This window comes from Ananas comosus, unplaced genomic scaffold (genome assembly GCF_001540865.1).
Source record: "Ananas comosus cultivar F153 unplaced genomic scaffold, ASM154086v1, whole genome shotgun sequence".
Taxonomy (NCBI): Eukaryota; Viridiplantae; Streptophyta; class Magnoliopsida; order Poales; family Bromeliaceae; genus Ananas; species Ananas comosus.
Window position 1 is genome coordinate 4,128 of NW_017891433.1, and position 9,950 is coordinate 14,077.

At 35.0% G+C, this 9,950-nt stretch overlaps 1 long non-coding RNA gene across 9 annotated transcripts; it reads right to left on the minus strand.

Annotated features, from left to right (window-relative positions):
* Positions 1 to 2,036: 2,036 nt before the first annotated feature.
* On the minus strand, positions 2,037 to 7,785 carry LOC109704928. Of its 9 annotated transcripts, none has more exons than XR_002214540.1 (7): positions 7,726 to 7,785; positions 6,324 to 6,397; positions 5,410 to 5,526; positions 4,947 to 5,027; positions 2,995 to 4,779; positions 2,817 to 2,888; positions 2,037 to 2,080 (listed from the first exon to the last, which is right to left on the minus strand). It is a non-coding gene; the product is annotated as an uncharacterized LOC109704928 (long non-coding RNA). The 9 variants fall into 9 exon arrangements; XR_002214539.1 differs by having other exon boundaries at positions 4,947 to 5,053; XR_002214537.1 differs by having other exon boundaries at positions 2,995 to 5,027.
* Between the last annotated feature and the right edge of the window lie 2,165 nt (positions 7,786 to 9,950).

The following is a 9,950-nucleotide window of genomic DNA, read 5'->3' on the forward strand; positions in this document are numbered from 1 at the left end:
CTAATAGTATAACTTTGCAACCAGTACATTTTTTCATTCAATCGAACAAAGTGCAAGAACTAATTATATGGTTCTATTATGCCCCGAGAGTTTAAATTTGGAACGAATCGATATAAACGTTCACAAGACCCAAAATCGGAACAAAGTTAGACTACTCAGTTGAGCCCTAAAAGTATAACTTTACAACTAGTACTTTTTCTCATTCGATCGAACAAAGAGCAAAACCTAATTTTATTGTTCTATTATGCTCCGGGAGTGTAAATTTGGAACGAATCGATGTCAACGTTTACAAGAACCAAAACCGGAACAATATTAGACTACTCAGTTGAGCGCTAACAGTATAACTTTGCAACTAGTACTTTTTCTCATTCAATCGATCAAAGAGCAAAACCTAATTATATTCTTCTATTATGCCCCGAGAGTGTAAATTTGGAACGAATCGATGTAAACGTTCACAAGAACCAAAACCGGAACAAAGTTATACTACTCAGTTGAGCCCAAACAGTATAACTTTGCAACTAGTACTTTTTCTCCTTCAATCGAACAAAGAGCAAAACCAAATTATATTGTTCTATTATACCCCGAGAGTGTAAATTTGGAACGAATCGATGTCAACGTTCACAAGAACCAAAACCGGAACAAGATTAGACTACTCAGTTGCGCCACAACAGTATAACTTTGCAACGATTACTTTTTCTCATTCTATCGAACAAAGGGTAAAACCTTTCTATTATGCCCCGAAAGTGTAAATTTGGAACGAATCGATGTGAACGTTCACAAGAACCAAAACCGGAACAAATTATACTACTCATTGCGCCGTAACAGTATAACTTTGCAACTAGTACTTTTTCTCATTCAATCGAACAAAGAGCAAAACCTAATTATATTCTTCTATTATGCCCCGAGAGTGTAAATTTGGAATGAATCGATGTAAACGTTCACAAGAACCAAAACCGGAACAAAGCTAGACTACTCAGTTGAGCCCTAACTGTATAACTTTGCAACGAGTACTTTTTATCATTCTATTGAATAAGTAGTAAAAGCTTTCTATTATGCCCCGAGAGTGTAAATTTGGAACGAATCGATGTAAATGATCACAAGAACCAAAACCGGAACAAAGTTATACTACTCAGTTGAGCCCTAACAGTATAACTTTGCAACTAGTACTTTTTCTCATTCAATCGAACAAAGAGCAAAACCAAATTATATTGTTCTATTATACCCCGAGAGTGTAAATTTGGAACGAGTCGATGTCAACGTTCACAAGAACCAAAACCGGAACAACATTAGATTACTCAGTTGCGCCATAACAGTATAACTTTGTAACGAGTTCTTTTTCTCATTCTATCGAACTAGGAGTAAAAACTTTCTATTATGCCCCGAGAGTGTAAATTTGGAACGAATCAATGTAAACGATCAAAAGAACCAAAATCGGAACAAAATTAGACTACTCAGTTGCGCCGTAACAATATAACTTTGCAACTAGTACTTTTTCTCATTCAATCAAACAAAGAGCAAAACCTAATTATAGTGTTCTATCACTACAACAAAACTAAGCCTATAGCGACAATTTAAGTGTCCCTAAACCTTAAAAAAGTCTGCTAATAAAAATACCGACACTAAAAATAGTGCGCTATATGTGCAGTCCCTAGGTATAATAGTGACACATAACAAACTTCGTATAATCCAACATAAATGTGCATTTAGTACACTTTCTTTCTTTGCTCTTATGACACTACATAAGTGTCCCTAATTTTTTTAAAAAACTAATTTTTTTTTTAATATAGTGACACTTTATAATTCCCATTGCATATCAAATATACCTATTTATATACATCTAGTTTAGTATTAACTTAGTAAACAAATCTCATATCCATTAATCAAATAGAAAAAAAAAAAACAACAATCAACAAAGTTTCTTAAAATTCTCATTAAAATGATAAAACTATAAAAAACCAACAAGATATCACCACATTATAACAAACCACACGCAACTAAAAATACAAAAAATAAAAATTGATGATACACAAAATAAAAAGTGCATAAACGCATCTGATCGCTCCACGATTTATACTTGGACCTGCACATTAAATAACATTTGAGTTAATTCAAATTTATGCAACATTCTTAATTTGCCAAAGCCTTAAAAAAAGAATAGTGCACTACCTATGTTCTGTAACAAGAAAATGCAACAGAATTCCGCAATAAATTGAAACAAATCATTTCCGTCGAAATTAGTACCGAGACATTAATAATCCAATTTAAAACTGTCGGATCAAATTGACACAAGAAACACTGCACAAAATAATTAAGTTATACCATTTGTTGTTCTTCAACTATCAAATGAATAATGTTAAACTGTTTTAAACTAATGCATATACAAAACCGGATAATTTTCTTTAAACAGAAGTTCTAAAAAAAAATTGTTTTCACTGCCCATCCAGCCCCAAATGGGTATTAAGATTTGTAAGTCATAGATATCTAAGTCCACGTGGTTCTTTAGATAAAAGTACTGCTCTACCTTGTGCAGATTCATGATCATTACGTTAGATAAGACTCTAAATAGAGCAGACCATAACTAGAATGATAAGGCGAGTAATGAAGGATGAAGTTAGTTCTATAGAAAAGTTAAAACAGAAACGACAATATTGGTGAAGAGTGCTTGAGCTAATATTTTCCGGTTTTAGTTTTAAAAAAGAAACTTTCTATGAGCAAGTCAAATTACAAAATGTAAGCACAGAAAGGCCAACATTTTACAAAACAGATAATCAGATGCAACATAAGAAGCTATCTTTTCCATACAAAAAGAAACTTACTGAGCCTTCAGCAATATCAACACGAACATAGTAACCGATTTTAGCCTTGTCCCATTTTATGAGGTCAATACCCTATACAGGAAGAGTGGTCAGTATTTAGAAAAAAATGACGCAAAATTTATTGATGAATAGGGGTTAAAGATAATATCAATAGGCGAAGATAATGCACACGACTCACTTCGCAAATGCATCAACCCACGACGTGCATATGACTGAATGAGTAAACTCTTAATCTGTAAAATAAGAAGAACAATAAGCAACTCGGCAATCAGCTTAACCAACTAAATTCTATTACCTGCTTAGTGGTAGATGCCATACTTGCAAAACTACTTCTATATCAAAAATCATCTTTTTGATAGCTCGGACCATGTCTTCATGTACATGACTCTCACAATGAAATCAAACAAAAAGTTACTAACAAAATCAAACAAAAAGAGCCTCTTAAAATTATGATTAGAAAGTCACTTACATCAATCTCCAACACCACGCCATACCATAAGAAGAAAGTTACTAACAAATTTAGGTCCTACAATAAGTTAAGGTATAGAAGTATGATTACACAAAGCACCCTATAAATGCAACAGGAGATTTACATTAGGTCTTAATAAAATGATGATCTTAGAACTTAACCATAGTAATTATGCGCAAAACTTTGAAATGTAACGTAGACAAGAAAATAATACTTTAGGTCTACAAATTTAGGTCCTACAAATTTAGTTAATGTTGTAATAAAAAGAAAACCACCCAAAAAAGAGGTAGAAAATAGTAAACAGAACCTAAAAGGACAATAATAGCTTCACTTATTAGCCAGGTCCAACTAGTAGATGTACTGCAATAAACTAATCTCCAGCAGAGAGAAAAGTCTAAGCTACATTTTCTACAGCTTTTTGATAACAACTATTATGGAAAAGTCTAAGCTACATTTTACATAGCTTTTTGCTATCACCCCAACTCCATAACCTTCAAAAATCCAATTGCGCAAACTACATAGCTAGAATATTACTAACTCAGAGAGCCAATCACTCCAAAATCTTAAGCTAATAGATAAATAAAACCTCATAGGCCAAAATTTTGATTTCTAATCAACGTAAGATTAATATACTTCAACACCACATAAGTAAACTAACATCATTTGAGAATCAAACTATCATGAGAATTCATTAGGTCACTGAAAATGTATTCCACTGCGACTTGAGCATAGCAAGCTCCGTTTCTGTTTCAATAGGGTCCATCTTTCAGGTTCAGTTAAACAGCATCATCAAACAGAGAGACAAATGCCAAAACAAACTCGTTCAGCTCACCATCTCTGGATTGCAGGAATAGCAACAATTTCGACATCACTTTGCAGAACCACTACGGAAATCAACTGCTGCAACATCTCCAAAACATCTTAAAATGGTAATTTCACACATGGATAGTAACAGTCAATCCGCACACAAAACACACAAAAAAGAAAAGCCACCAGAGGGCAAAAGGTCATTAACATTTTTACTAAAATAAAACAAGGCTTAATTTAACAAAACTTCATTCATATTTCATATATTAGAATATAATATTTAACAATTAATATTATAGCATATAGCATTTTACTCTGTTCAAATTGAAACAATATTTTGTTGCTCTACGGACTAAAAGTTATTGAACTTTCTAATTTATCACATAGGGCAAATTGACATCATGAATTATCTCTTTACTCTCATTAGAATTTTATACATCAATCAACTCAAAATAGATAAAGAACTAGAATTGATGTGAAGAAAAATTAAGGCACTACAAGATTACTACTACCTAGCATGCTTGAATTAAATTCGACTCATCAAGCAAATTAGGATCCTGCAAATTAGAATATCTTTTGCTTTGAGGCATGGAAAATGTTGCAGCAGAGGCAAACCAGTAACTTGATGCCAATATAATATGAAAAGTTTAGACATATCGTGAAGGTCCGCATCCCTCTAATACACAACTGGGAGAAAGAAATAAAGGTAAGATATAAATAAGGAGGCCAGAGAGTCATCATAACAGAGAAGCAAAGATATAGGTGAAGATTAGCTATTTTGATAGAATCATCATTGCATACAAACAACAAGAGAAATGTATCATAGGTTATGTTAAAGAGAACGCAAAAATTACCTTCACAAGGGCACCGATAACTCCCAAGCTGGTAAGCCTAAGAAACTCAAATGGCCTGGTTTTACTGGTCGTATTTAAAAACTGGAACAGATACAGAGGTATATGAGCTGTAAAAGAACGAAAAAATGATATGTAAACCATCTGTACTTAGCATCCTGAGTATACACCCCCCTTCTTCCCTGATGGGCATTCTGAATATTCTGCTGCTATCTGATATCGCCGCAACCAAATAAATTATAAAGTTACATCAATACAAGAAGCAACCTTTTCGTTCTTTTCAAGGATGTTAAGAATATTAGCTATTCAGCCTATTTGTTGACCATAAATAATATTAAGCTTTAAAAAATATATATGATAGCATTTCAAATATATTAGGCGAGAGCGGCCTTAATGCTTAGCAAGCCATCTGTACTTAGCATCCTGAGTATTTCTGGATTCCCAATTAGTTAGTCATTTGGCTTACTTTGGCAAACTCAGCAGGAGGAACTTTGTCTCCATTGTTTAGCCAACCATCTTGCAGCTTCTTGTAGGCCTCCCGCCTCATTAATCTTCCCTTGCTTTTCACATAAAATATGCCTCGCTGGAAAAGAAAATAATTAAGGATTAATTATATGGAGCGGTAAACCACGTCATACAGGACAATCATTGTAACCATCATACGGAAATAAGTAAAATATCAGTAAAAGGAAATATAGTTCGAATATCGCTAAAGTTTTGTCTATTAGGCCACCAATTCTTGAAGTATCTAGGATCCAACGAATTTTCAATCATGACAAAGGGAGTAATAATTCAAGTTGTGTCATGTTTTTATGACATCTAAGTGTGAAATTAAGTTGCATCTTTAACAAGTTAAAACAACTGCTGTTATGATTTACTATTCAAAAAAAAGTTATATGTAGAAAAAATGATATGTAAAAGTATCAGAATATGAAAGCTGATGTGCAACAGATATAGCTGAATTGGTGAAATTAGGTAACAAAATGATGATTTGTTTGACTCGAAGTTAAGATGGCACTGCAAACAGAATTAGAGATAATGACCCCATCCATAAGCCAATTTCATACCATTTAAATTGTCACTTCGAGTAATTTCACTTCTACAGAACTAGAGATGTACTCTACCTCAATGATATATATCAAAGAGAACAAATAATATGGTAGCAACAAAAGAGAGAGTTCTTTTTTTCCCCATTTTAAAGTAGGATTCAAATTGGGGACCCATTGCCCCAGATTAAGGGCATCCATGAACAACAAATAACTTACCCCTAAATTTATCTACATCTGATACATTTGAACTTGAAAATCTACACAACCAAGAACCAAAAAACCAAAGTTACAAGCAAAAGAGAAGAAATATACACTATCCAGATTGATGTACCTCGAGCTAATGCGGATTCAACTCCTCTCGAGCTGCAATTACATAAGAAGGCCAAACTCCCTTGCTGCATAACCCTACAAATTCAGAAAACATAATCTCAAGTAATTGGCCATCAGTAGGACAAACAAAATCTTCAAGAATTCAACAAATTTCTTTGCTAACTAGTCAGATCCTCACAACTACAACTGTCCCAACAATCCAATCAGCAATTTTGGAAGCTTTCTAAAAGCATATGAATCACTAAAAGCTTAATCAAAGAGATCAGATTCGATTCATACACAAACAAGCAAGCGATTCACGCACAAACAGATTCTCACAAGAGATTACACCCTAAATCCTCATGAATAAGAAACCCTACCATCGATCGAGCTTACCTTCTCCTTCTCCTCCTTCCGCACCTTCAACGCGCCGCGAGCACAGCTAGGAAGCGGTCGTCGGACTCCTCCTCCCCCAACACCGCCGCCGCCTCGACGTTTGGTGCCAACTCCCCCGGCGACCGTGGCGTCTCGTACCCGTATACGGTCCCCGAAAGTCCTCGTGGCCGAACTCCGGCCGCCAAAACCTTATCTCTTCAGGTGCTATGGCGGAGGAGGAGGAGCTCGAGGGCGATTTCTAGGGTTTCGACGGGTTTGGTGAGGAGAGAAGAGGTGGTGAGGGGAGAAGGGGGATACGAGAAGAGACCGATTTTTTTTCTCTTTTTTTTTTTTGGTAATTGAGGTTTATTTGGGCTTTGCAAATTTTTTTTCTAATTTTAAAAATTTTTGAATATATTTGGACACTTACACTAAAGTGTCCCTAGAAAGTGTCCCTATAACCTAGTTTTGTTGTAGTGTTTACTTTAACTCTAGGTTATTATCTTTAACTCACAACCTATGTTATCTAACATTAGGTTCATGTCACACTTGTTCAACCTATGTTCTTGACACTAGGTTTAATGCTACTCGATCTATAGGTTAATTCATGTCCACCTATACTTGCCCTTTACTTAGCATTCCTACCATGTACTTGCATTTAGTATTTCCATATTATACTTATCACTTATACTTAGCATTCTTAGCTTATCATTATTTGATGCATTCACTTTAGCACTCTTACATTTAGTTCACATGCATCATCACATAGCATTTATATACTTTACTTCACATGCTCTCTACTTAGCATTCTTAGCCTTTCATTATTCACTCTATGTCGTTATGCTTTATACTACAACATTAAGCATGCTTTCTACTTTATGTTGGTATACAAATATCCTTTATGTCATGTCATTAACTAACATCATTTTACATGCTTATACTTAGCATTCTATCACATGCATCATCTATGTTATTATTAACATGCATCAACATGAAAGTCTATCACTTAGACATATAGGCGACCTAGTCGCTTCGGTAAACCAACCCACCTTAATTCGCGTTCCGATTGCTTGTCGACACTTGCAATCGGCCTCCCGCGGCACCCGTATTTGGCACGGCCCGATACTGCAACTGCGCCTCAACCGTGCTCCGCTTCGCAGCCCCGAAAATTATAGGTCTTCGGTTATGTGCCACGATGCCTCAAATCCATTTCCATGATTTTACGACGTCGCCTCGGCCCTCCCGGCGGACCCGAAGCCTAAACGTCTATTTCTTTAATAACTTTGTAACGGCTCGTCGGATTGCCGAACCGTCTTCGCCAACGCGTTTGTTTACCTAACAATTAGGTTTACGAAGGGTCAAATGAGATCAAACCCTACTAGTAGCAAAATTTGCATTTTGAACCCTAGGTTTCAAGTATTGCAAGAATACACAATATAACCTTGGATTCAAGCAATAGAACTTCTAATTAGCATATAGGAATGCTACTAAATCCATTTCTATGAATTATACATAAAGCTTTGGAGATCTACCATTAATGGGCAAGGAGCTTACCTCCAAGAGCTTGCTCCAAAATGAAGAAGAAGAAGATGATGGTGTTGATGATCCCTCCAAGCTTCTTCTCCACCAATTTCACCTCTTTTAGGAGAGATTTAGAGAGAGAAAGAGAGGGTTTTCTCTTCTCCTTCCATGCGTGTGTGGGTGTGTGTCGTGGGTGTGCACGGGTTGGGGCAGCCTCGGTTGAAGAAGGAAGGAGGAAAAGGGATTTAATCCCTTTTTACCATTTTGCCCCTCAACTATGCACTATTCACTTCGGGCAGTTTATTTTTCGCCGGAGCCCTTCTGAATGTTCGATTGAGCTCAAATTTGACAGGCATGCTCGGTTTTACTTAGTAAGTCCAAAGAAATTTTAATATTTCAGTTTCGACCCCGTTTGGTCACTGAAAACTGTACCGAACTGCAATCTTTATCAGATAGCTTTCGGATGCTATTTCTCTCTCTACGGGCGTCAGAAAAATATGAAACTTCAAATCTAGCCTCATAAAAATATTTCTGACTTATCCTCCAATTTTCATAATTTTCCGAGACTGTGCATTTTCTGCTAATTTATCTGCCCCGTTTCCAACAGAAAATTCTAAATCTTCTGTTTTCAGTCCGATTTCAGCACAAGTCATTTCTGACTTATGTTTTACTCCTCTAAATCTAATAAAAATAGTATCTCACACTATTTTTATTTATTTTTATTTTTATATTTAAAATCCGGTATGTTACATTCCACCGCAACTTCACCGGAACCATTTAAATGTATACCGTGACTTCATGATTTTAGAAGTTCGGTATGTTACATTTCCACCGCAACTTCACCGGAACCATTTAAATGTATACCGTGACTTCATGATTTTAGAAGTTCGGTATGTTACAATAAAAGTGCTATAAAAATTAAATTTTGATAACCGTTCATTTTTATTTCAAATATTCTTAACCAATTGATCATAACCATTTCTAGAATTGAATTTATAGATGAGTATAAATATTTTTTTTTTTATAAATTGATCATTACCGTTTGTTCTTATTTGAGATTATTTTTTACAAATTGATCATAAATTTGTACATCATATTAATTTAAAAATATGATTTAAAAATTTATCAACCAATCTATATTTTAAATTATTGACGTTGTAATATGTTGATAGTCCCAAAATTTAAAGTTTTAAATTAATTTTAAATTTTGAATTGAAATATAGATTTAAAGTAGGTATTCTAGAAAAAAATTGGATAAGTATGATTTTTTTTTTCTATTTCAGAGATAAAAAGAAATTAAACAAATTTCGAATTAAGATATAGATTCATAGTAGATATCATTCGGTTGGCAAAATTTTGGATAAGTATATTGTCACGCCCCGGGGCTCAGCGGAAGCCTACCCGGCACGTGTCCAGACCCGCCATACGTCTACAACATATAAGGCATCTACAAAAATTCGATAAATAAATAATAATACAAAGAGATCTAGTGATATCAGAGCATTGTACAACTAGTTCTATAACAAGGAAAAGAACATAAGACTGAAAATCCACTAAATAAAAATATAAAGTAAGTACAACAGGAATCCCATAACAAGTGCTAAGTAAAGTATAAGGTGGTCTCTCTATACATGGTACAAAACCTCTCCCTCTCACTAACACAAATGAAGAAGGAGTAACCACCTAGCGCAAAAAGAACTCTTCGCGAGCTAGCTACGCGACACCCTTGCCGCGATCCCTTGCCTCCGCCGGT